General features: G+C 38.5%; 1 protein-coding gene across 8 annotated transcripts in view; it reads left to right on the top strand.

The window, feature by feature from the left end:
• The window catches only part of SIPA1L1 (signal induced proliferation associated 1 like 1), a 223,384-nt gene that overhangs the window by 55,227 nt on the left and 145,490 nt on the right, over positions 1-22,667 (top strand). For all 8 annotated transcript variants that reach the window (XM_074867967.1, XM_074867966.1, XM_074867965.1 and 5 more), the window contains one exon: positions 18,292-18,388. The gene's annotated coding sequence lies outside the window, so the exon portion shown is untranslated. The remainder of the gene's footprint in view (positions 1-18,291; positions 18,389-22,667) is intronic.

The following is a 22,667-nucleotide window of genomic DNA, read 5'->3' as shown; positions in this document are numbered from 1 at the left end:
AAGAATGGTATTTATAGAAACATTACAGTGTACAAATACATCATCTCTAAACTCTAGCATTCCCCTTGAGACTGGATAAGATTCTTTTTCCTTGAGCTTGGTTTGCAGGATTGTTTCTATGCACTTCTTGTCTCTTTCCTCTGTTACATGTTTAAGTTGGTGTTCCCAAATTCCTGCTTGGCTTGCAATGCATTATTCCTGCCAGTGGATTGGTTGGTAATGGCAAGATCAGCATGTGGTAGGCATAAAGCTTGAGAGACATGGATGTCAGTGTTATACAACTAGAAGTAATTTTGGTAAATGCAGCCTTTGCCTTGCTGCAGATGTATAAAGCCAGGCAGGGTGGCATGCCTGGTAACATGGGATTCCGGTTATGTTGAGTAAAGTATATGTGTGGTTGCTTGTAACTTTATATTTTAACTACTGTTGTCTACTGGAATTCCCCAATTATCTCTGCATCATTACAAACAATACTTTTGTTTGCTTTCTCTGTCCAATTCCTTCAGGCTTTAATGTATTCATACCTTATACATGCAGTTCCTGTAGTCTGAATCTGACATCAAACTGTGGCACTTGCAAAGTCCACCAAATTTGCTGCTATGATTCTAATATTTTGTTTTAGTTGTAGGATATTTCTGCTTAGCCTGTGGGAGAAAGACCATGATTACCCGCTACTCTAATGCCTTTTTGTTTGGAGCTTGGGGTTAGGAATATTATCTGTTGTTTTATCTGCATGGCAGAAGGATGCATTTTGAATTGGTATGATTTTTAGATTTCTGATTAAAGATAACAATGACACTATCAGCCTGATGCTAAAATAACATTGTGTGACTTAACTTTTTGTTGATAGTTAGCCTTTCTCCTTACTGTGAGAGTAATGCCTGTGTTAATGCATGTTTGAGTAAAATTGATTGTATTGCATGAGAATTCAAATAATTATTTCCCTTTTTTCATCTCCCCCAAATGAAAAAGCCACTATAAATGAGCTGCAACAGTGTCCTGCAATGCCCTCCAAAAATCAGTCACTTACGGGATGTTTCTATTTTATTCTGTAGGTAAAAAGGAAGATGGCAGTGTGCATTTTATTTACATTTGAGGAAATCTGGTAAAACTAGAAATGAGCATAGATTTAAGTCAATGTAATATCGATTCAGTTATATATATAAAAAAAGCCCCTTTATAATTTCTTCGGTTGTGAGAAGTAGAATAATGTAGGAAGAAACTTGATTTTTGTCAGCGGTGAACTGATAGTTGACCAACCCACAGTTTGAAAGGTGGTGAGAATAGCTTGGTTAACTATAAATGGCTTGGGCAGCAGTGGCCACATGGGATGCAGTAGGGTGCAAATGAGAGCTCTGAATGAAATGTCTAGGGCAGCTGAAATGCAAATATCCACCACTTCTGGACTGACTTATCAATGCCTTGTGTGTGAACATATTTATTTCTGGGTTTACAAATGTAAGCAGCAAAAGCTATCTAAAAGAAACATCGTTGTTCCAGAACAGTGAAATTAGATAGTGCTCTTCCTACAAGATGTACTGAGTGCTTCACCTCCAGCGAGAACTGAGACCACCGCTGACCTGCAGCTTCTGTCTCGCCATGAAGGCCAAGCATTCTTCTTGCCAACAGCCTGCAACTAGATCATACGTGAATCTCTTTGGCATAGTTTGTATTTGAGTTTACAGAGTTCATCTGGTATCTTCTTGCGGCCTGTACAGGTCCTTAATGTAACTCCCTGCATTTGTTGCCCTTAAAACAGAACAAAGCAAATACTGGATATGAAACATTTGGAAAAAGGTGTTAAAAAAGTATAAGCGATAAAATAGGAAAAACTTAAAGATCTAAAGGTCAATTTGGTTTATATATGTTACAGTCTTTGCACCTAAAATACTTTTTTTTTTTCCCTTGATCACTCTGGACTAGTAACTTTATCACAATGGTGAGATTTTTTAGTATCTTTAATGCCCTGTTTCTATATAGATCACTTCTTCTTAAAAGCAGCTCTTATGTTAATATGCCCCAGAGTGCCCCCTCTGCCCAAATGGTGTACAATCCCTGCCTGTTTCCTGGAATCCAGTCCTCTGTTCTGGCCAGATCTGCTGGAATGAGATGCTCTGAGCACATGACATTGGAGTAAGGTAGTGCAGGAGTCTGAAGGATTTTTCTGAGGCCTCTTAGCTTTCATGATAACCTATTCTTTGGAAGGCTCTTCTCCATGTAAGCCACGCTTCCAGGTCTTTTCCTGTGACTGCATCTAGTTAACAAATACGGCATTTTCTTCACATGCATAGTATTTGTGGTGTCCTGGTATGTCTTTTGGTCTTCTGAAGCACCAATAGTTCTCTTAACTAAACCCATCATACTCTGGTTTTGTGCATGACAGTCAAGTTCCTTCAAATACATGTCACTTCTCAAGTATAAGTAATGGTTTTGCTGATGTGAGCCTTCTTATTGGGTGTACTTACAGAATGTTTTCAAATGCTTGTGAAACTCAATCCTGTACTGCTATAACTTTGAAATATGGAAACATTGCTTTTTTGCTGATTGTTTTTTGCATACCTGCTTTTGTCTTTAGTCATCTATTGTTCTCTTTAGGAGCACAGATGAGTATAGAACTGTACAGGTGTCTGTATGTGTATGTATTTTGATCTGTGGAACAGATTTCAGATTTCTGGTTCCCTGTAAAGTGTATCTGCAGCTTAGGTGGCCTTCTCTGTCATTGTACTGCAGCAGCTGTGCTCTCAATTCATTATATTGCAGGGCTTGAAATTTACTTCCCTTTGTAAAGCCAAGTTACTCTTTAAAAGATGTAACTTGCTGTCACTAACTTCAGAGCTAATGATGTCTTCTAGATACTAGGGCGTTGACATGATGTAGCTTGCATGGAAGCTTTCTTTTTAAGATCTTGACATGGGAGTCTGCAAGTCATTTACCTGTTTCATCTGTCTATTGCCGGTGAAATTGGTGATAGCATACTGTTCAGAAGCAAATTGCAATTTGTTGAGATCATGGGTATTCTTTTTCCACGTTGTTCCTCCCCCCATACAGTATCAAGTCACTGCATACCATTATTAATTTATGGCCTCTTCAGGGCATACTAGTCATTTGATGAGATCTGCTTTGGTCTACAGGGAAATTACTGGTATTTCAATCAGTAAGAATGATACCCAGTGAGAAGTATACTAGTTATCCTTGCTAGGTCACAGACAATTAAGAATCCTTAATACTCTTTTGATTTCCCTTGTTTTAAAAACATGAATTTGTTCCCTAGAGCCCTATATCTAAATATATTAGATATTTACAATTAGTATGCTGTATACATGTGGCAATTATGCTTATAATCTAATTTGAATGTTGCTGAACACAACACCATTATTTCATGGCTTTCCATATATGGTGTTTTTCGTTTAGAAGTATCTTAGGTTTACAAGTTATTTAGAAGTTTCTTTTTAGATTTATAGTAATTTAATTCATGTACATAAATATTTTATAAATTAATACTGGGGTGTTTTTAGGAGCTAAAATATAGTTTAACATCTTCTAAAGGTGAAAGTCTTTAGACAGTTTTGTGAGCAGTCACTTTGTGAATGGTCAGCTCGATGCACAGTAAGTCTTAGTTCATATGTTACAGGACTTGGATCTACTGATTTAAAGAAAAATAAGTACACGGGGGGGAAATCAATTGCACTGTCTCAAGTCTGAGAAATGCTTACTTATCCTTTACAGCCAGTACTACAAGCACCCTTGTGAAGTTTCAACTAGCAGTGTCTGTATTGTTTCATGTGGCTCATGGTCCCCTTGATCTCTGTGAGACATACTTTTATTAGGCTCTGGTTTAATGGCTGTGTTTTGGATGTGCTGAATTAGACTCTGCTGTACCTGGTGGTGTGATGGAAGAGAATCTTGTTTGAAAACCAGATCCGATTTCCTGGTTTACGTGTTGTTGGGCAGAAGATAATGAAAATTCTCAACAGGAACAGAAGCTTTGGAAGGTGACTTGTGGAAATGTAGATGATTAATATTGTAGTTCCCCTGTAGATGATTAATATAGTAGCTCTCCAGGCAATTTTAATCCAGCCTGAGTTGACTCAGTTACTGTGAAAAACTGTGGTCTTGTACTGCTCTGCGCTTTCCCATGTAGCCTTTTGCTAGCATGGGCATTCTGGTAACTATTCAGCAAACTCGACTGGAAATTGCTTTTTGTTAAAGCTAACCTGCTGAAGAAGACATTTCAGGTTCCAGTTGAGTTGGCTCTTTTGATCTGGTTCACCACGTCACCAGCTGGCTGTTGGTGACAGCATGTGAAAATACTGAGAAGGTGGGAAAAGCCAGGAATCCTGTCCTCTGTAGCTCCTGCTTCCTGAAGACTGACATAAGCATGGCATTACCCTCTGACAGTTTAACCCTGAAGGGCAAAAGTAGGATTTTGTGTGTCACTTGGATGTATATGTTCAAGTGCTTTGTTAAGCAAGTGTCTGTCATTTTGGGCAGTCAGACCTTAGTGTGTGGTGGGTTGGTTCAGGGTTTTTGGTTGGTTTGTGTTTGTTTTAAAAGATGATCCTTTTCCAGTAGTAAGTAATTGGAGGACTAGCTGAAATCTTGTTAAAATGCAGAAGCACGAAATGGAGGCGAAATGGAGTATGATTCCAGTGGTGACAGTTAACTCTCATGTGTGGAAGTGTATGGTCCAGAGCTGTGTGTGGGTTGGCTGCCTTGAGGGGTCCCTGAGGGGGCTGAGGGTGTCTGAGACCTTCTGACCCTCAGCCCGCCTACCTTGGTTATGTCTCTCTGAAATAGCATAATTCTTGTTTCACAAAAGGGCCATAAGGAGGAATGCTTGAAGTAAGTTATACATAGAATATGGATTAGTCCTGACCTGTAACAAACAACGTCTTCTGTAACCCATGCAAATCCAGTATGCTAGTATAGCTTTTAGCATGGTAGTTTATGCAAGTCTGACTGTGACCTGGTTAATCAGTCTACCAAACTTTCACTTTCTGTCTTCAAAAGAAAAAGGATGTTTAATTAAAATTGCAATATGAAGAAAGCACAAAATTTGTAAGTATTTCATTCTCAATCCTGTAAGACACTGGGGACTGTTTGCTCCATGAGTGTTGTTGAGATTTACTCTGGATTAAAGTAATGCTTAAATATGTCAGAGGTTGAGTGAAGGTTGCATTTTGGGGATTTAGATCCACATAGCTGTAAGAAGGCAGCTTTGCAGATGTGAGTTCAGGATTAGTATTTTCCAAGTGTTTTTTAACAATTATTTGAATGCATCACACATTCAATACTTTGATTGCTAAAAGGCATTGTCAGATGTTTTCATTAAGGCACCAGCCTTGTCAACCTGTGAAGGCTGGTTGATAAACATCCTCTATTACTATAAACATCCTCTTGACCATCTGCCATCTAAGGCCTGAAAGGAAGGAGAAAGAAGGTAGAACCTTTTACTTTAGAGTGTGTTTTAAGGCAGATATCCCATTATGTATGTGCTTTCTGAGAAACAGATGTCTTGTGAAATGAACCTAAAAAAATACAGCTGCAAAAAAAATCCCTTTGAGTCCTGAAGTGTGGTATTTGTGCTGTGAATATAAGCATGATTAAGAAAATAATAACAACTATAGTTAAAGGTATATTGTTTGAAAGCCTTAGGTTTTATTTCTCAAATATAAGGACACTTATAAACTTTCTGAAGTCCATAAAAAGTTTATAAAAACACTGGCTTTAGCCAGTAATTTCTTCAAGTAAGGGGTTTGGCATCTTGCTGTTCTCCCATTTCTTCCCCTTTCCTTCCAGATCTAGGCACAACTGTTGGCAAATTCATGAATATGAATCAGAATTTTAATTGGTGCAAAATTAGTTGTAAACACAGCACATGCTTGCTGGTAGACAGTTTCGAATAGGAGAGTTCCTATCATATTCTCTCAGTAGCTAGATTTATTTTGTGTTCATTACTGTATAGCCAAATTAGTCTGCCATTACACTAAGCGTGTTTTTTCTTGGTGTGAACTGCCGTGGAACGGAGTTTACCTTGGTTTTACTTAAATAAGATCACCCCAGGACCTCACTGGTGTCTTTGGTCCTTCCTCTCCCTGCCTGCCGCAGGGCAGAAGGGTTTCAGGAGTTGTTTTGCATGGTGACACCACTCATCTGAAGGGTTTTTTGTTGTTTTAAATTACCTTTATTTTGAAGGAGTACTACTTTGTTTTAGTTACATTTATTTATGCCTGATGTTCATAATTACAGCTATTTATTTTTCCTGAAATGGTCCTTCTGTATGGGCTCTAACAGTTTTCCTTTAATTACCATGTGCAGTTAGTTAAGATTTGATTTGCAACATAGGAAGACTTATTTTTTGTAACTTGTATAACACAAAACTAAGTGATGTGCTTGAGTGAGAAGAGCAGCAAAGCACCAAATCTGTGAGCACACACGATCCTGGCTGGCAGCATGGTTTGGTGAAGGTAGTTTTCCTTCGGAGCCTTGTGCAGTGTTGATATTCCTGTCCTCTCCTTAGTGGAACTGTGTTTGCAGCCTGCTGCCCAGTGCAGGGATTGCAAGGAGCATTCTGGGTAAAAGCAAACACTTCCCTCCAGAGAAGGGCACTCAAATAACAGGTGGGGTTTTGGGTGAGGTTGGTGGTAGGAGAGTTTTTCATGTGTTGAGTCTAGATGGGAGGAAAGGAACTGTTACTTATGCTTCACTGATAAAAATATTTCAGAAAGCCAGAGAACTGTGAGGAATACTTATGATCAAGGGATGTTTGTGTTTGAAAGCAACCTGAGTCCATAAATCAAGACCCTGTTGCACTGTAAAGAAAGGAGTGACCAGCGTGACAGGAGTTCCTTCTCCTCTGGCGTAAACTTTGTGTTGTTATTGACAGCTTTTCTAGGGTATCTTACCAGCTATTTTGTGTATGCAGTGTGCAACCAATCTGTCTGGAGATAATGTTTGTACAATTCTTAGAAATGTGTTAAAAATCTGTGCATCTTAGAGTGCTGTTATGAACATGGTAATTGCAATCCTGTGCTGAGTATGGGTTTGCTGTGTGGTGTTTTCCCTGTGCAGTGGAGTGCTGTTTTCTTAACACTTCGGCTTTATGTGGCTGTGGTGGTTGAGACCCTGGTGATGGGGAAGTCCTTATCTTGCAGAGCACGTGGTACCCTCTGAAACAGCATAAAAATACATGTCCTTAGATTTGGAAACATTCCTTTGTCAAGAAAAGACCTTTACCAAATCAAAGCTACCAAACACTGAAGTGATATATGGGACAGTGGATCTCTCTGTTCTGGATTTTAAACCCCTTTTGGTATAACGTGCCAATAATGCTGTGTTCTCTGAGCATTTGAAACTGGGCAGCAAATTGTTGTATGTAATTGCTAGATAACCATTTATGACCTTTCTTAAAAACTAGTTCAGCAGAGCAGTTTTACATTTGAATTATGAGATTACTTGCCACAGGTCAGGAGAAGATCCATTAACAGAGTGCATCAGTCTGAGCTTATTTGATTTGTCTCCTATCGATGGGACATCAGGACTGTGGAAGCTCATCTTCAATTCCCCTTACATCAGTCATGCTAAAAAAGGAAACTGTGCCATGTGTGGTAACTACATCTGCTGCTTTTTTTTCAAATGCTTCTGCTGCATCTCTTGGAATAAGAGTCAAACTACATCTGAACCTAACTGTGGAGTGTATTGACAGATTTTAAGCTTTCTTGTACCTGACAAAATTAGTATTTTAGCTAAAATTGAGTTGTGGTTTTTTTCTTCAAAATGATGAATTGTTGTCTGGGGTAACTCGTAAAGCCAATGAGATGAGATTTTTTTCATTTGGGTGTTTCAGAGCTCAGCCATCTCTCTTGAAAATTGCTGCTGTAGCAGTATTGGATGGGATCTGTATTTTCCTAGCAAAATTGAGAATTTTTCTCCTTGGAAGCTCGGGGTGCAGAGGTGCAGCCACACCAGCCTGGCACAAGCCCGTGCAGCCCTTGGAAGGGTGCATCTTGCTCTTGTCCTCCCTCTGCTCTGACTCAGCTGCTCCTTCCTACCTCCTCCATTTACAGATGTGTGCAGCTGCAGGGTGGACTGAAGCGAGGGATCAATCCTGCTGAAAACCAACACTTCCAAAGAACGGGGGAAGGGACCTCTCCCCCACCAGCAGCACGTGCATACTTTATAATGGGTTTGACTGGCCTTGTACGGCCTTAATAGATTGTTTCTGAAATCAGCTGCCACTTATGGTATGGCTGGGTTTTTTTAAGGAGGATTTGTTAACGTTGTGCTTGTGCCCCACGTTCCTGCTCGAGATTGTTTGAATTCCATGTGATGCATTAACTAATGTTTTCTTTCCCATGCTTTTCCTAATCCCAGTTGGAAGCTAACCATTATGCATGTGTAGCAATGACGTTGTCATATTGTTAGGATTAAATAAAAATAATTTAACGCCTGCCTTAGGCTCCTTGTAGACACTGTCAGTGACATCGTATAATAACCCTACAGATTTTTAAATCTGCTGTTAGGTAATTCAAATAGCCACAATACAGCTGAGACGGTCTTTTCTGTGAAGTATTTTTCTATTTGTGAAACCGTTTGCAGCTTTGTCTGTGTGTTCTCAAGACAGTGAGTTTTAAAGCTAGCCTTGAAGTTGAAAAATTTTAAATAAAGCTTGATGGGTTTCACTGGAGGCATTTATGCAAGTTTTTTTAGATAGGAATGATGTGGACAGTATCTCAGAATGATTACTTGTCACCGGATTTGTTTGTTCTTATTTAATGTAAGAGAATAGCCCATTTTTTTTTTCCTTGCTAAAGACATGTTCCTATATCTACATATTCAAAAGAATGACATGTCATGTGGAGTCCATAACTTCTACCTAATAGTGCTGATTTCTAGCTCTCCTGTTAGTATAGCTCACTGAGCTGTGCAACAATTTGGTTATCTCATATGAATGGACAAATATTTTTATTAATAACTAAAGAACAATGTGTTAATTTTTTCCCCTCAAGATTTATATTCACTATTTATTTTTACATTCAACTGGTGATTTGTAAACCTTTGCTGGCATGTTTGTTTGAATGAATCACTGGAACAGGCTTTTCTCAAGGCTTTTATTTAGAAGAGTAGTCATGTTGTGCCCTAAAGGATATAGGGAAGCAGGTGAAGAATTTGTTACTGTGTATTCTTGACTGTGATGGACAATGACTCAAATGGACTAAAGCAGAAGATGCTATTTGGATTGTGAAATTTGCTTAAAAAGAAATGTTGGTTTGCAATGTGTACAGGTCTTGCACTTTAGTTACTGATTCTCCTTTTACACTTGAACTTTTTAGCTTGGCATAAGAATTGACAATTTTCGCCTCTTTAATGGAAATCTCTGGTGTACAGAATGTATTTGATTAAAAAACACATGTGAATAGTGTGGTAGGTGAGTCGGGTGCTTCTGCTGTGACCATAGCTGAGCTGCCGAAAACACCATGGCTGCCTTCTGGAGGAGTGCTGCAGCTGGCAGAGGTGTCATGCCTCCTCCACTGTGGTTCTGTGGCTTGGGGGAAAAAAAAATACATTATTTACTGGCCTCTCTAATTGCTAACGTTATGCCCACCACACACCCTTTTTAGTTTTGCATTCTTTGACATCTGTAGCTTCTGCAACTTCTGTAATTGCTTTTGGATTACATTGGTCTGGTGCTGCAGGTTTGCAGTTACTAACATTAGTGAACCTTTCTGTAAAGAATATCTTTTGTAATATAGAAGTAAGCTCAGTTTTCTTCATCTAAACAAACAAAAAAACCCCAACAAAACCTATGTTATCACATTTTATGCTACAGCATTATATTAAGTCACTTTTTTCTGCTCTGGTACTTCTAGGTTGTGTTTTTCCCCAATGCTAATGAATACTTACTGAAGTGTAGAATCTGTTTGTGGCAACATGGGGATGTTTCATGTATTTCATTAAGAATGGATAACCTTGCTGTTTTATTTCTTCATAATCTATTTTCCCATATTAACGTTTTTCTTACTTTAGTTTCTTTCCTAGAATTGCAGTTTCTTTAGGAACAAGGGTGTCTAGTTTTTTGGTATTCCTGTTAAAATCATGAGTTGTTCAACAGTGTATTCTTCTCTGTAACCAAGGCTATTAGTTACAAAATGTTTTAACTGCAGCATTTGTAGATATACAAATATGTTATTTCAGCTTCCCCCCCTGCCAAAAATAGGAGCAAAAAACCTCCCTGACTTCCTTATATCTCCATGTCCTAACTTGATTTCAATCTTGTATCTTGTAATTACTCGTTTGCCTTCAGACCATGGTACTTTTAGAGGTGATGTATCTAGTGTCAGAGTCAGTGTCAAGGTGGTGTGTATTGTATAATGTGCTGCCCATCAGATACTTGCTCTGAGAAAGATCACTTTTCTTAAGACTCTTTGCTCTCTATTGAGCATACTGCAGAAATTAATTCAAAATACCCAAAGTAATCTACCTGAAGTAGCTTGGTTTCTCAGTGCTGCTTATACTAAAAAAAGCAGGAAAAGTATGTATTTGTGAATTCATACTTCTGTATATTTACTGATAAATAAGGGCTTCTTCTGCTGAGAGCCAGACATTCAAAATCACTTTATTTTTAACAAAAGAAGAAAAGGTGTGGACCAGGTTCTCAGCTAGCTATAGCTGCTCAGTCTGGGTGCAAATGGTTCTGTAATAGTGAGACCACGTTAAGAACAGTGTTTGAATAATTATGTAGCGCATTGATGTGGACTGGGTAATTTTTCTGGCCTTGAGTTGAACAGTTGAAGCTGGGAATAGATTTTCATGAATCCTTAATAGTTAGCTATATTAATCGTCTCTGGATTCACAAGGTACTTTCTTACATTTCTCTTTTGGTTTGGGTTTATTAAAAGTGATACGTTCAGAGTGTTCTGCCACTCTCTTCTTTCTTCCCACGTATAAATGAGCTCCGAGTTCTCAAGATGTTACATCTTATTTTATTAGTGATATTGCAGCAACTTTGGAATGGATAAGAATCAAGGCAGATTCCAAAACTTGTCTGTTCAGATAAAAATCTGGTGTCGAAGAGTCTGCTACTGTTCATGGCTGGGCATGTAGTTTGGGAGAAATTATATTAACATTGAATTTTCTTTATTGTGTGTAATTTTGCTAATATTCTTGGAAATGCAAAAGTAGCTGGTTCTGCTGCAACTCAAATATTTTCTCATTTGAAAATTAATATAAAATCTAATTTGTTTTTTCTTCACCCTCTCTCCTCAGAGATCTATCAAATTACCCTCTGTTTCAGATTCAAGCTTTTCATGGAAATTAATCGTTCTGACCCCTGTGAAGTAAATATTATTTTCATTAATGGGAAAATTGCAGAACAGACAAGTAAAATTGCTTGTTTGAATTATGCAGAGCTCTTAGACGTGGTCAAATTGCTAGACTGTGCCTGTTTTCAATAAATTCTTTACAAAACTTTTTTTATATAAGCTGTAATAATATTGATGCTGTCTAAGCAGACAGAAAAATGCTTTATTTCTTTCCGGAAGAGTTGCATGACCAAGAGGATGACTGTGAAACATTGTTTATAGAACAGAATAATGTGGATAAATAAGCTATCTACTGAGAAGACTACAAAACACTTTGTAATTTTCCTGGGGAAACAGGCAAAGAACCCTTTAAAATTTTATCTTAACCTGGCAAAGAGCTAGAAGGTGCTTGAATGGATAGAGAAACCCCCACTAATGGAAATTGCCAGGTCTCCTGAGCAAGTCAGATGGAGATGTAAGGTGCTTGTGTTTTATGGAATAACAGATTATTGGTTCCCATGAAATGCAGGTGTAATAGAGGCTTCTCCCCTGAAAGTGGAAGCCTTGGGTGCAGCAGGAGAAAATATGTTGAATTACTTTTGTCTCTTTTAGTAGGATGGAAATAATGAGTTCTGCTTTATCTCATAAGGCGGTGTAGCTGAAACTTTTCTTTTCCTTGAAGGAAGGATTGCACCATAGGAGAGCAAAAGTTTGGTTAAATATGCAAAAAACTTTCTAGCTGAAGAATTGTCTTTTTATTGTAGTTGAATTTTGAATTAAGGATAGAAGAAGATATGATTTATGGAGTGTGAAACTTCTTAGAGATTACTAGGATTTTCAGTTTGACACAGTTTCAAAGCTTTTGAAGTCTGAATAAATGCTGCTCAACAGAGTGGAATTTTTATTATTCTCTTGGATATTTTGAAACTATAGTGATGTAGTTAAGGCCTCTTTTAATGAATTTTAGGGGCAGTACACATCTATACAACTTTTATTGTGAAGCTTCCTTCTGTGACAGATGTATGGTGTATGTTTCTGGCGTGGCTGTGAAAGGGACTGGAGCCTTACAGAAGTGGTGCTCACAGCACACATGCAGTTAACCAAAATCTACATTTGGATATTTCTGGCTTAAACACTTTTTGTGGTTAAAGGGTAAAGTAGTGAAGTTTCTGCAGTATGCTGGTGTATCGTGAAAGATTGAGGAAATGTGATTTCATGTTTTATTTGTTGCCAGTGGAAACCCACTGGTTGATTGGTGTGTGCAGATGCAGTTCAGTAATGGCTTTTCATGGCTTTTAGTTTGCTCACTGTTAAGCAGTTCTCTGTCTTCTTGTTATGGGCATCTAATTGGTCTAGCTAATGTATTGATGCTTACATTATGTGTATTATCAGTTCATCAAAGTGCTGATGAAAGCCTTCATATAAAGAGGAGTCGTTATGGTCCTTTGCCATGGGTGCTAGAAGTTGGAAAGCTAATATTTCTGATTGCCATTTGGCTGCTGGATGACATTGAGCAACTCCTTTTCTTTCTCTTGCCTTGATTTCCCTTTCTTTGTATTTGGTTTAATGATATTTACCTTATGTGCAAAGCTCTTTGAACCCTTATCAGTGGAAAGCTTCCTAACAGCAGCATATTCTCTATGGTGCTTCCTCTGTTTTCATTGACAAACAGCTTTAAAATGCCAAATACACAAGTCAGTTGGGATGCCAGCTCAGTTTTTCATTTCTTTTAACAGCAGTCAAATGGATTGAAATTACTGATGAAGGGGGAAGGGAGCAAAATGGGGAAGTAATGAGCTTTCAAATTGTGAATTTGCAAAATCTTTGCTGAATTTGCCCTTTATCCTTGCTCCTCCACTATTTTCTGCCATAGATTATTATTTCTTTGCTTGGCAACAGTATCTGTTTCTATAGTGGAAAATCCTGTCCTCCTCTTACAGCTTAGCTCTGATAGAAAGCTAAGATGAAAAACGAGCAATAGGACAACTTTTCTGAAAAGAAAACCTAACTTTTAAGGAGAGAATATTGGACAGCAAAAAGGGTGGGTCACTACTTCATCTAAGGGGGAAAAAAGTGGACTTTGCACTTGTTGGTTTCCTCCTCCATTTCAAATGTAAGTATTTGCATTCTTTATTTTAAAGTGCTTACTGTTGCCAGGAGTAATTCTGAAGTTCACGTTTTCATGGTTGTTTCACTTCGGTTAGTTCAGGACTGGTCAAAAGCGCTAGTTCATAGATGAGAAGCTCTTTCAACTCAGCAGTATTTTCTTGGTATGGGTATTTTACTTGTAGGATGTACAACTATATTCAAGGTAGACAAACCCATTCATATGCTATTACAGTCATACACCATGTGGCTAGAAAAACCAGCCTCAGCGTGAAAGTGTGTAAGCCACGGTGCTTGTGAATAACCAGGAAAAGTTATGGCATACTGCACTAAAAGGATGCTGGGAACATCAGAAGAAGCCTTTTCAGGTTAAATGACGTTCCATTACCCCTTTTGAGAAAAATGCTAAGAATTACAGTAATTGACTCCTGTTGACAGGGCAGCAAAGTAGTTAATTAATTAAATGCAATGTTACTAATTTTGATTGATACTGTATAATTATGATGTCAAAGGCTTGTATTAGGCTGTAAATCTGCATCAGATTTCTAGTTTACTGTTGATGAGAGGAAAAAACCCAACACACAAAATGAAAAAACCCAGACCCACCCCCACCCTGAGCTGAATCTTCCTTCGTTCAAAAATCGAAGTATAATTCAATTTTAAATCTCTTCCTATACTTCTATTTTACAAAAAGGTATGAGAAGGTAAAAAAGTTTCACTAGTTCAGCCTTCTTCCTTGTTAGTAGCATATCTCTGAGAAATTCCTGAAGGTCTTAGTGTCTGAAAAGCAAAAGGTAAATATTCTCCCTGAATTTTGGTGTCAACAGCAGCTGAGAATCCCAAAAGCCCTCTGTCCCTTCTAGGGTTTTTTCTTTCCTTAGTAGCCTGTGTCCAACTGGAGATCTTAGAGCCTGAAGGTAAAAAGCAGCCTTCTAAACTACCTTGAGCTGTTCTGTTCTCACTAAGAAGAAATAAAACTTTATTTTACCTAGAAGTGAAATTCATGGAAGAATGAGATCAGATTATCTTGGCAGTGACTCTTGAAGCAAATTTCTTTAGCTTGACAAGCCGAGCATAAGAAGATATGCTTTATTAGGATGTAAATTCTATGTATGTGATTCATTTGTTGTGTAATATTTTCATGCATTTTTGGTTTATTAGAATTACACGTGTATGAGTATGTAGAGAGGCTTTATTAATGTGTCAGAAATAGTATTTCAGTATTCAACAGGGTGAAAGTCAAGATGGCTATAATTTCAAAGGTTAGTAGGAGTTTATATGCCTTCTTTCATAATACACAACTCCAGTTTTCCTAGAATAAGGGATTTTAATTCTTAATGCTTTTTATACACCTTTATTTTTTGGTACTTGTTTCTACGTCATCTTCTTTTCTTGCTTATGTGGGTTTTTTTCACCATTTCATATTAATTGTTTCAGATCCTTTTTTTTTCCTGTAGGTTCTACTGCTGATGAGTTTTAAACCTCCCTTTGATATTTCATCCCTGCCTGCCATTTTGACCCAGAATTTGTGCCTCAGTGAGCTTCGGGAGCAACTGTCTTGTGTTTTAAGAGTAATTTTAAGAGCTTAGCTGTGATTTGTGAGTGTGCTGCTTTTGCTTGCCGTATAGGTTTGTGCAAGTCATCAGACTTGGTGCTTTTCAAAATCCTGTTTTAGCTGTGTTTCTGATGGGTGTGAGTAATAGCCATTAGTGCTTAACAATCATATAGTTGAAAAGATGTATGAAAATGGAGTCTACTTTGTAGTAATGTTGTTTATCAGTTTCTGGCATTCAGCATCTTCAGTGACAGCATATGTTTGGCTGGAGATGAAACTTAGAGCCCTGTGAAAGCTTTGGTTGGAGGTGGCCTTTCAGGAGTACTGCTCTTTAGGCTGTTCTCTGTTGTGGCAGAGTACTGTGAATGCCAGCCTTCAGTCATCTACTAGGCACAGGGCTTTGGAAATACCAGCCTGTGTGAACACTCCAGGGAGTTAGGTGCTGAAGTCCTATCTCCTTGTGACTGGGGTTCACAAAATAGGTTGCAGGCTGGTGTCCAGTGCCATGGGAGTGACAGCAGCAGCATCTTTTTGCTGCAGTGCGTCATTTCATGTTTGTTGAAGTTTATTGGTGAAACTTGTCCTGCATGTCTTCATTTCTCTGGTAGTAATTACAGTAATAATCAGCTAACACATGTGTGTCAAAAGCCTTTTGTTTTTATTATGAAGGAAAAAACAGACCTATTAAAAATATTGTCATAGGTTTATGATGGCACGAGTGTGCTTAATGTAGACTTCTTTATTTAGAAATTATAATGTGTATAGGTGGTGCCTTCCTAAAGAAAAGTGGGAAGGATATTTTCCACTGACACTTGTGTTCCTTCTTCTGAACATTCAGATTAGTTAATAGGACATCCTGAAAGGCCTGCTCACTTTTCTTGGGAGATGCATGGACTGAAGGCTGCATAAGCTAGGGAGGAAAGTGTTGTTTTTTTTTTTTTTTAAAGTGTTTGTGAGAAAGAAACATCTGAACTTCTTGTAGCTGCTTTTTCAGCAGTTTCAAATACTGTTAGATTCTAAATAAATGCTAGTTATTCTTAGTGTTTCTAGAGACCCTTCTCTTCCCCCCTCCGTTTCTTTTTTTTTTTTTTAAAAGGCTGTGGCTACAATTTCAGTACTTCCTCATGTTAATCATACAAGGCCTCTAAAGCTTTGATCTGCTGTTCTGCAGGTGACTCGCTGCTCTGTGCAAACAACTTTTGCAGGATGTGGCAGAGCAGTGGGGGAAGTGAAGCGTTCCTTGGGTAGGTGGCAGATTCTGAAACCAGGGGGATGAATCTGCAAGGATTCCTCATCTTGTAGTGCTGCATATTGACATCTGGAACGTAGCAAACAATTCTTTGAATTCTCTTCAAGTAACACATTTTAGTTCTTTCGAGGGTGATGTAGGAAAATAGCCTTTTCCAGTAGAACCAAGTTCTTTCTTCCCTCCCTCCTTATGTACGCCTACACCAATGTTTTTTCAGCTCTGCAAGTGTGTTTTTTCTCACTCTCTCTGCTGTGTAGGCGGCCTTTCCAATCACAATTGAGCTTCACAGGCAATCTTTTACAAAAAAAATAAAAAAAGTTGTCTTTACGCAGCAGGTCTATAATTTAACACCAAAGAAAATGGAGAGTTCTTGGTTAGAATCATGATGCATGTTAGTAATGGTTGAATAGGTGAAGAATTTCACCCTAAAGAAAACAAGGAAGATTTTTCTTGACCAGAAGGCCACCACCTGTGGAAATTATTTATTTACCTGCTGCCCAAATGACTTGCCAAAATGTCAGCAGCAATCACAAGTAGGTAGATTTTAAACCTTTTACTTCTTTCATTACACTGAGTTATAATTGAACTTTTCTACCCCAGAATTAGAATATGATTCTACTTGAAAGTCAGGCTCAGTTTGGCAATATGAAAGTTAAAATGCAGTTCTTCCTGGAATGCTACCTTATTTTAAATATGAGTTTAGCGCTCTCTACCTTTTGGAAACTGCTTTTGGTGCATTAGATGATTAATTTTTTTGTGTACTGCAGCTCTTTTGATGATTTCTTCTCATTTTTCCAAGGTCTTAATTTTACACAATATTTTGTAAATAAGCCTAAACTTGCAATTAAAAAAAAAAAACAACTCTGAAAGCTATATTTTTAATTGCCTAAAGGAAGATAGCAATAATTACATTATTGAGCTCTGTTGGTAATGCTGTCTGGCACTTCTTTAAGAACTCTGGTTGATGCTTATGTTCTTGCCACCAATATTCAAACCTTATTCAACTCTGTCTAGAAATACTATTGGGAGAGTAGCAATGGGTGACTTAAAATTATTTGCTTATCAACGTATCAAAGTTCAGAGTTCATTATAATAAAATAAACAGTGCTTGTACCATGGTTTTATGTGCAGCTTATGCTGGCATTGAAGCTGAAAGCAGCCGTCCTCGTCTGTTCATCCTGTCCCATGCCTTTTCTGCCTCATGTCAGCTCAAGTGCGTCTGTAGTCTTGAAGCAAACTGGATTGAGGAAAACCAGGTTAAAGAAGAGATCTAGGTCTTCTCTTCCAGTCTCCTCAGAGTTGTTTTTAATCCGTCTCTTTGATATGATTCACTGCACATCTCTAACACGTGAGCTTGGTGGGAGTAGAGGAGGACAAAAATTCGTTGGTGGTATGTGCTCTACCTTCAGCTTGTGCCTCTGCAGAGTTCTCGGGACTGCAGCATAAATCTCCATGGTTACATCTGTTTGCCCAGTCTAATTTTAGAGAGCTCCTATCAACTACAGATGCAAGCCTTTTGTAGCAATACACAGAGGTCAGATGTTAAGGCTAATGCTGAAACAATGCAGATTTTATTACGGCACCTGGTAAATAGAAAGGACCAGCTTTGAAACTTTTTTCCCTTGCTTCTCTTGGGAGACTTCTTAGAGGACTACAGTTGGTGACTTACAGAAACTCACTCCTGCTCTTCCTTGTGTTTGACATGTATGTTAGGCTTTATGTTGAGTAGTGAGGGAAAACATGGGCCACAGTGCTGCTAAATGTCCCCTTTCAGGTGTAACCAAAAGTTTAATCTCCAAGTGCCTGGCAGAATGTGTTCTGGAAGAAAATAACTTTGTTCAGAGAAAGGGTGCTAAAAGAAAGGTTGGAATTGTTATAGTGAAACAGTTCTCATGCAGGCTCTCCCAGATGAGTAAGTTAACCGCAAAATCTTAATAGCTTCTGGGTTTTATTAGTCTTCATTGTTGCTTTTGGGTTCTTAAAAACACAATTTCTGCAATATGCTTTACCTTGTGAAAAAGATTTCACCTGTTCGTTTCCCATTGAAATTTTGTTCATACCCGTGTTTTTTCTGCTTCTAGGTTTCACCGTGCTATGATTCATCTGAAGCTGGACATGACAGCCAGTAGGAGTTTTTGATAAAGCTGTGTGTGCCTGCCTTCTCAGGAATTTGGATAGGTAAGAGTGCATGCTCCACTTTCTTCTGTACCATCTGACAGTCACCCTTTGGAGTAGTGCTAGTTGCCACAAAATCAGTGCTGGCTTTGTGACTGCTGGTAGCATGTAGTGTTTCATACAATACAGAAGGGGTGGTCTCCAGGATGGCTTACCCGAGTAGGCTGCCTGCCGCCAAGTGACAGACTGTATCCCAGTCTGTTGCTGAATGCATCCTCTATACGTGAGAGCTTTTTTCCGGAGGGAGATGCAAGGGGACTAGATGGCTACTCCCTCCCCCTTTTCTCCTAGGTATTTGTAGAAGTGTTTGTAAAAGCAGGTTGGACTCTGTTCAGGCTGTGACAGAATGCCTGGTTTTGTCACATTTTCTAAAACACAGTAGTTCTTGTAGGTGGTTTCTTTTAATCTACTTGTGAAACTAAACTCGTGTTGTAAGGAAGAAAGGGATGATTAATCGGAATGTTCCTGTGTCTTGAAAAGGACTGGCTTTCAGTACGTGATCTATCCTTTCACAGAGAAATATAATATATGTTTAAGGAGTTTGTGGAAAGATAAAAAGGATCCTGCAAGTGTGAGATGCTGCAGTTCTGCCCATGCAGCCTTGCCCTCAATCTTGTATCAAATGCAAGTCCGTCACAGGTGTGTAATGACCTGGTTCGAGAAGGCATACCAGGAAGGTTGGAAAACCGCAGTGTGTGGTTTTGGGAGTGGGGGAGGAGGGATGGGGAGCAGTGATGTTGGTTTTTCAAAGATGGGCAGGGGTGGATTTGTTTTCAGATGGATCAGCTTCCTGAATTAACTCAATGTGTTGGGCAAGCCGTAGTGCTGCCTGAAGGGAGGTGAATGGAATACTTGCAGGGAGAACAACAGCGCTGGGATCTGGACTTCGATCCGTTTAAGCTGATTTACAACCAGGCGGTAAAAGCACAGCCCCTTCCACTTGAACAGACTTGAATGATCTGTTTATGAAGAAACATTGAATGCTCTAGGATATACAAAGGAAGTCCAGTCTGGAAGTGACAAGGAGTGTAATAAACATTGCTACTAAAGAAGACCCCTCCCTTGTAACATCAGTTCATCAGTCTGTGGGATGTCTAAAGAAACAAATAGGTTTCTTATTTGAGAGAATCTGCCCTGTAGTTGTTGTTGCAGTAGTTTCCGACAATGTTGTTGTATTGAAAGTGTCAATTTAAATCTGTTTTTCCAAAATAGTGTCAGCAAAGCTGCATTGTGTGGGCAGAGAACTGCTTAGCCTCTGAGGTTTGATTTATTGTAGCAACAAAACCTTCCTTCAGAGGACATACATTGGAAACAAACATGTTTGTTGGCAGATCTGGAGGAGCCCTTGGAAAAGGCTGTGTTTTTAATTACTTTGTCTTTCCCCTTGAATCATCTTACCTTTTCACTTGGCACCATCTTTAGTGATTTTTACATGCAGTTATTATTCTGGTTTTCTCTGTGTAGATATCAAAGTTACAGACAGAGGAGAAAAATGTTGTGTCCATCTTCTTCCTACCACACTATACGAAAGTTTGGTTTGTTTTGTTTCTGAAGTTTGTGGTCCCAAGAGTCATATTTTGATCCGCAACACTGTGTAGTGGGGCATGGGCAGTGAAAAAGGACTGTCTTGATTGATGAAGTACAAACAGTCTCTTAGTTATTAATTTAACTTACTAGTGGAAAGTAAATGAACAGTTTTTCCCCCTGCTATATTTAGATTCCACAGATTGTTTTTTGTCATATATTTTCTGTAAAGAATGTTCAAGTAATTAAACAATTTTTCCATTGATGGGTGTCACCATGTTACACCACTGAAATACTTACTGAAGGTGGTAAGTTCCTTTTTATTATACACATGCAATTTTTGTTCACTAATGGAAATTGTTTCCCAGTGGAATTTTTTTAAATAGTTAAATTCCAGCTCGTAGCAAATCTTATCTATACAAATTTGTATTTAAAACTTAATTGGTTTCACTAGTAACAGTTCTGGTAGTTTATGAGCTCATAAGCTTATGGTCCTATAGACCTAGTCTTGTTTACTGAAATTCATGAAAAGGTTTTACAGTTGGGAGTTAAATGTTTTAGTAAAGCATATCTGTGTTAACAGGTAGCTTTCTTTAGAAATAGTAACGTTCTTCAATAAAGCTATTTTTTGCTTATGTTTCAAATATGGAATCTAATTGGATTTGTAAAGATATTTAGGTGCAAGACATTCAGCAGCATAAACTTAGTTTTGTTAGATCCCCACATCCTTGTGTTAATATTGACAGAATAAAAGTTGTAAAATTCTACATACAACTTAAGCTGAGACTGCTTATTTCTCCTTGATCTGTACTTGAAATAAAGAGGAGGACTGGGGGAAGGAAAGAGGAAGGGATGGTCACTGTGCTTAAGTGGCTGATGTTGACTGTAAGTTATATTTTGGAGGACAGTGTTTAAAGCTGCTGGTTTTATCTGTCCTATTCTTTTCCTGTTGACAGGTTGAAGCCCTGGGGCTTCATTTATCACTTGTAATAAGGCCTGGCTGCGTGAGGTGGGGTTGGAGTGGGAAAGATTTTGCCTCAGTAACCCTTGCTCTTTCACAGGGGTGTGTTTAAGAGTACGTAGTGCCGTGTTCCCTGTAATGGGAGATGGCAGCTGTATGGGTACCGTTTCTCTGAATGGCCAGGAGGAGTTGTACAGAGTTGTGTTCCTTTCTTACATTTTGCAGCTTTTCATTTCTTTCAGAAATTTCCCCAAGGCTTAGTTGGTGATTGTACAAAGGGTTTGTGTTATTAGGATTGTGTAGGTCTGTGCCTCAAGTTGTTTCTCCAAGGAGTCTGAAGAAAGTTAGGAAACCCCCCTGCAATTAGTGCTTACAGTCTTGGCTTTCTTATAAAGAAAGGAAGGCTGTTTCTTGAGGAGTGCATACATACATTTCGTCTGCATGCATGTACCTGTGCACACATGCACCTGAGACACAAAAGGATTAGGGGTATTAGGTGCTCTCATTGATGCATGTATGTTCCCAAGTTAGCGACTGCCTTCTGTAATGTTTTTATGCTGTGTTATTGCAATAACTACAGTTATTATCTTTAAATGGAAAATAAATAGAAATGCTTAGCATATTTTTACCTTCTTTTGTGTTTAAAACCAGTGTGGTGAATTACCAGAAGTTGAGACGTGATAGTTGGGAGATTTTTCTTGATGTACTCTAGAACTGGAGAGTTGCAGTTGGACCATTCAACAAAACTAAATATGCTAAATAAGTCCGTTATAACGGAAAACGGGTGTTCATGAGAAAAGTCTCACCTTCATTGTGTATGAGACTGAAAGAATTGCATATTCAAAAACTACATGTATATGAGTGAACGAAAAGAGAAAAGCCTGGATCCCATTAATTTTTGGCTACCCGTAAGCTGATGAAGGTTTTATGCTTTGATCGCTCTTTTCTTAGTTCAGAACGACTGAAGACTTAGTGGTATGGATTGTAATGACCCACGCTCTTTTCTGTTATGGGCACCTGTTGACTAGGCAGGCCAAGAACAAGGGTGCATATGCTATGTCTGCGAACTTCCTGATTTCAAAGTGGTTAGGCACAGCCAAGTTAGCTTTAATCTAGCTAGCCTGGATTAAAAAAGATTGCAAGGATTTAACAGCATGGATTTTAGCATAGCGTGCTTGAGGCTGTCACAGAGTCTGTGTGCTTAATCACTGCAATCCTATGCCCTGGAAATTGAGTGGGTTTTGTAAAACTCATATTATTGAGTTCTGTAGCTTGCATAAATAGGGAGAGCTTTTGGTAGATTAAAGACATACATTATTCTGTGTATGAATTTTTTCTAGTTTTACCTGTAAAATGTGGAATGTAGTATAACTTAGAATGGGTAACTATGTACTTAGTACTATGTATGACTACAAATGTACACTGATCAACAAACAAGATGCTTTCTGTAGTTGGTCCTGCTATATTAACATTTTGTGGGACTGGCTGGTGAAGAATGAGCAACCCTGGTATTTTGATCTTCTGCATGGCTCAGCTTGCGTATTGCTAAAGTACAGTGTGCTGTGCTTCTTAAACTTCAATAGCAACAGATTTCTGCAGTTAAAATATTTTTCATTGTTGCAGGTTAGTAATAAGAATTGGCAATTAAATCTGAGACGCTGAACAGAAGTGGAATCTGTGAAGCAGGAAAAAAAAATAAGTTCACGGGCTGAATTAAAAAAACCCAAACAATACCAAACACAAAGAACTAAACCAAAACAAACCAACAAAAACCACCACCATGATCACCCCCTCAAA

The sequence above is a fragment of the Strix uralensis genome, chromosome 4 (assembly GCF_047716275.1).
Source record: "Strix uralensis isolate ZFMK-TIS-50842 chromosome 4, bStrUra1, whole genome shotgun sequence".
NCBI classification, from domain to species: Eukaryota; Metazoa; Chordata; class Aves; order Strigiformes; family Strigidae; genus Strix; species Strix uralensis.
The sequence above is the reverse complement of the archived record's forward strand: the minus strand, read 5'-3'. Positions and strand labels throughout refer to the sequence as shown.